Genomic DNA, 5,474 nt, shown 5'->3' with positions numbered 1-5,474 from the left:
CCTTTCCATCCTAAAGGAAATCCATCCTGAATGTTCATTGGAAGGACTGATGCTGAAGCTGAAACTCCAATACTTTGGCCACCTGACGTGAAGAACTGACTCATTGGAAGAGACCCTGATGCTGGGAAAGATTGAAAGCAGGAGGAGAAGGAGATGGTAGAGGATGAGATGATTGGATGGCATCACTGACTCGATGGACATGAGTCTGAGTAAACTCCAGGAGTTGGTAATGGACAGGGAGGCCTGGCATGCTGCAGTCCATGGGGTCGCAAAGAGTCAGACATGACTGAGTGACTGAACTGAACTTCCTCAAAACAACTATATAGAACTACTGTGCATGCTAAGTTGCTTTAGTTTTGCCCAAGTCTTTGCAACCCTTTGGACTATAGCTCACCAGACTCCGTTTTCCATGGGAATCTCCAGGCAAGAATATTGGAGTGTGTTGCCAATTTCTCCTCCACGAGATCATCCCAACACAGGAATGGAATCTGTGTCTCTTTTGTCTTCTGCATTGGCAGTCTGGTTCTTTTCCATAGCATCACCTGGAAAGCCCCAGAACTACTGTATGACCCAGCAATTCCACTGCCTGGTATACATCAAACAAACAAACAAACACTAATTTGAAAGATACATGCACCTCAATGTTCAAAGCAGCATTGTTTATAATTGCCAAGAAGAAAGCAACCTAAGTGTCCATCAACAGATAAACAGATAAAGAAGAGGTGTTGTGTATATTAATGTATACAGTGAAATACTAGACAGCCATAAAAATGGATTTTTCCCATTTGTAGCAATGTGGGTGAATTTGGAGGGCATTATGTTAAGTAAAATCAGTCTGATAGAGAAAGACAAGTACTGTATGAGATCATTTACATGTGGAAATTAAAAAAAAAAGAAATTAGTGAATATAACAAAAAGAAACAAAAGAAAATATGCTAATGATTACCAGTAGGGAGGTGGGGAGTGGTGATATAAGCTTGAGGAAATGGGAGGTACCAACTGTTTGGTATACGATAGGTTACAAGGACATACTGTACAGCAGGAGGAATATAACTAATATTTTGTAATAATTTTAAATGGAGTGTAACCTTTAAAATTGTACACATTTTTTTAAAATATAAAATATCAACTCAAGTTTCTCTGCCTCCAGGCTAATATAAGACTTCCAAACTAATCTAAGCCTGTTATCTTCAGAACACCTGCAATGTTGCCATCTACATCATACAACCACTACAGAATATAATTGTGAATAGCATTATATTTTCTACCACTTCTTCTACTTTGTCTCCCAACAGACTATAAACTCTTTTGGTGCAAGGATTACAATTTATACTTTTTGTAATCCTTCAAATACTTGGCCTGATAACATATTATTTACACAATGAATACTGGATTGAGGAAAATAGATTTGTAGGTAACTTCTAAAAATATATGTTTATGAGGTAACATGATTCTCAAACTTTCTGGTTATCCTCCCCCAATTTTTCTCTTTGATATAAAATTTGGCATATCCTGGTTCTATAATTCTTTATATATACAGGTATATGTGTATAAATGTAATAACAGATAAGTAGAAATAACTATTTCACTGTTTTATTGTAAGCTTCATATTGAAGAAGTTCTTATACTTGCAAGCTTCTTTTCTCTTATTCATTCCTAAGAGGGTATGATAAATAGTTGTTTACTGCCCTTTAAATAATAGACTGTCACAAATGCTACTTCTGGTTTTCTCCTTTCTCAGCTAAATAACCTTAGCCCCTTTAGACATTTAAATGCCATGAACAGATGCTCAATAATATTACTTGGTGGCTGGGCATAATTTATAGTGCTTATTTCTGGAAGTAGATGAAAATAGAAGCATTATGTATTTTTAAAGCTTTTCTTTCACATATGGTGTGCTTTACAGGGAGTGAGGATTTGGATGAATGGAGAGATGAATGCAGCTAATATTCTCATTTCAGTCTCATCTAAAAAAGGGGGAAACACAGGAAATATCAGAATAGAAGCTATAATGCACAAGATGCTATTTTACTATTAACTCAGACCTTTCTTTTGCCAGATGGTGTTGGAAGAAAGCTTTTGTTTTCTTGTTGATGGGCATCTCCTTTGAATTTTGCTAGCCAGATACATTTCTTCTCTTCTCAGCATTCACAGACACTGTAGCTTTCTTTTAAATACCTCTTACATGCAGTAGCTGGTTTGCATTTCCAGGCATTGTATACCCTTCTGATTGGTTTCTGGGAGAGGAATTTATGCTTCTTGATGTATTGATTTTAATTTTCAAAGATTTGGAAAACCATGCATACTACCAGAATACCCTGTTATAGCACTCACCACATTGAAACGTCATTTGCCTATTTTCCTGTCTTTCTGAAATCCATACTATGCACTTCCAGTTATCAAGAACTCTTTCTGATTTATCTTTCTATTCTAGTCTGGCATATGGCAGATTCTCACTAAACATTTCTTGAGTATACGAACAAATGAAGACCAGAAATTCAAATCTACTTTGATATTTAAAGGAAGTCTTTATACTTCCTGGAATCACATGGGACAGAAGGAACATTTACTATAAATAGATGCCTATGCTGTGTCTGGAGCATAGCACATGTTACCTCATTTAATCTGTGCAAGCAATTCATGAGCTATTCCCTTATTTGCTGCCATTTGTTGGATATTTGTCTATTTGGTTTATACTATGTTCTGTCTTTTAAAACACTTTATCATTTAACATTTTTAATGATATTTAAAAGAAGTTATTACTGTTCTCATTTTTAAAAGAAGGAAGTTTAGATTCAATGAGAATATGAAATATTTGAATCCAAATCTACCTAACTCTAAAACCCAAATATTTCCTATTTGACCATCATGACTTGGAAGACAAAATGTTTGGGACAAATAGGTTATTTATTTTTATTTTTCCATTATATTTTCCTTCTAATATTGGTATCTACCACCCCTATTGGTATATCTTATATTAACTCCCTTCTTGACAGAACATCTTACTATTAACTAAAAAATATAAAGAAATTTCACTGGCCATCTTATAGGCTGCTAGTCCAATGTTAGTCAATAAATATATTCCTTTGACTAACAATCCTTGGTTCAATCAGTTGTAACCAGATTCTTAAAGTCACATTCCAAAAAAACTTGGCTACTTTTGCATAGCAATCTGCCTTGGCAGCTTTTCCCAGAAGGCGCCTGTAGGTCTGGCAATTGCTCAGGATTTCAATGAGTAGTCCAGTCACAAATAGAAGATGCTCCCAAAGGTAATTATGAGACTTTCATCAGTACAGTAATTTTAAGCACAGCTTTAATAAAGTAGCATCAAATTCTAATTGGATCCACTAGGCTTAATTTAAGGAGCCATAGAGGACTAATTCTAATGTACTGTTACATTCAGAATATCAGCACAATATTATTTGTAAGCAAGCATGTGTGTCTAATATATAAAGTCGGGGGAGGGATGGGGATGTTGGAGTAGGCACTGGACTGAGAACCATAAAAGACAAGTCTTTATATTGCCCCTTAAGAAAGACATAAGAATAGAGAAAGAAAGGGTAACTAAATAAGCAAAAGAGAGAGAGGTTGCCATGCTAGTAAAACTAGGTCCTAAGATGAAAGAAAATTTAGGGGTCTGATAATAAAAATCCTTAATCAAGAGGAATGTCATTTCCATCGTCATTCATGAGTGTCAACTATCCTCAAAAGCTACAGAAAGAGCATAAGTTAAAACTACTAATGTGGGAAGGGTATGGGTGGGATATACCAGATGCAGAATATCAGACTTAAAATTACCTCCTGAATGAGGGAGATGGGTGTGTGTTTGTGGCATGTAGCATGACATAGATAGAATGTGAATTAGACTTCTTATCCTGAGACCTAGATTCTAGGCCAGTCTCTATCATGATTACGTATCGCTGAGCTGTAGACATGATTTCTCATCTGTGAAATGAAGGAGTAGAATTAATAGATTCCGACCTTATTTTCCAGTGATCAATTACATGATGCAGAAGAAAATACCTACCTCTGACAATGAGTGAACTGTAGAAAAAATTGATTAGGGTTGTACTGATTAAAGATGTAAATAGTTTTGGGGGATGTTGATCACCACTTCCTCAAGGAACTAAACTCACAATTTTCATTACACCACTGGTGCTTTAACTTTGATACAATCAACAGGTTTACTCATACATAATTTAGCCACTATGGCCTTCTTCTTGCTCAGCTCTCTGTCAAAAGTGTCTGTTTGTGTGCCTGTGCAGTGACCAACCTAGACTTGGCACATGTGCTGAGTAGGATTGGCCAACCTGGCCAAGTTGAAAACCACGGCATAGGTACCAGTGGAGTCCACAGTGGAAGAGTTGATGTCCAGACTGTTGTCAGTGGAGCCCTGCAATTTGACAGAAAATTTAGGTCCCTCTGTGCCCCCAAGGATGCCTCAAGAATCTCTGAGGCCAGTTTAGATTGAAGCATCTCTATCCAGATGTGGTAGCTCACAATGACCCAAAGAATTTGAAAAGGAAGCAAAGTGTGATCATTTCACTTTCAGAATAAATACCTGATCCTGAAGGATCATTCCCTAAACTGCAGAGGCAACAGCAACAAGTGGCACAGTTTTCAATTGTTCAAGAGTGTATGGACAGACAGTCACTGGAATTCTCAGCAGCTGGGTAGTAATAGAATCAAGTCTTTAAAACATGTAAAATAAGTAATTATTTCCTGTTTCCTGGGATAAATATCCATTCTTCAAAAATCTGAAGATGAAGAGAGTTGTAAAAAATTTTGTCTCGGTGAAATGTTAGGTGTAAAACAGGCTGTTGAATCAGCTACAAATGAAAGTCCTAGGATAGATTATACACAGATTGGTTTTCTTCCCTTGATTCATACTGTTAGAAGAATGAATCAGTCAGCAGTAACTAGTTATTTGTTAACTAGTAACTAGTGCATAACTGTTTGGAGAAACAGACTTTTTAACAGAAGTGGGATGATGGCTTTATTTATTCTTTAGTGGCTTGTCTTCAAGAACCTTGGTTACCTGAGAGTCATTCACCGGTTTGTCAGCTTGCAAGAAGGTGCTATGAACTGAGGTTCCTAGTGGACAACAAGGATGATGAGAGTTCCTGCTTTAAATGTATTCATCTGTTTGGTTAGCAGGTGTTTTCACCAACGTGATATAGATGGTAAGCCATCTTGATGCAGCTGATCTTGGAGATAGAAGATACTTGTGATGATGGCAGGCTGAGTTTGAGGAAGTTTGGGTTGGCCAAAATGTTCATTTGGATTTTTCTGTACCATCTTAGAGACAAACTGAAAGGGACATTTTGGCCAACCCAATACAATGGAAAAGGTCAGTTTTCATTCCAATCCCAAAGAAAGGCAATGCCAAAGAATGTTCAAACCACCGCACAATTGCACTCACTCATCTCACACACTAGCAAAGTAATGCTCAAAGTTCTCCAAGCCAGGCTTCA

The 5,474-nt window shown here is 36.9% G+C and overlaps 1 pseudogene; it reads left to right on the top strand.

The window, feature by feature from the left end:
- The first annotated feature begins 3,257 nt into the window (after positions 1-3,257).
- On the top strand, positions 3,258-5,197 carry LOC110143549 (gem-associated protein 2-like; annotated as a pseudogene).
- Positions 5,198-5,474: the final 277 nt, after the last annotated feature.

This window comes from Odocoileus virginianus, chromosome 6, assembly GCF_023699985.2.
Source record: "Odocoileus virginianus isolate 20LAN1187 ecotype Illinois chromosome 6, Ovbor_1.2, whole genome shotgun sequence".
NCBI classification, from domain to species: domain Eukaryota; kingdom Metazoa; phylum Chordata; class Mammalia; order Artiodactyla; family Cervidae; genus Odocoileus; species Odocoileus virginianus.
The sequence above is the reverse complement of the archived record's forward strand: the minus strand, read 5'-3'. Positions and strand labels throughout refer to the sequence as shown.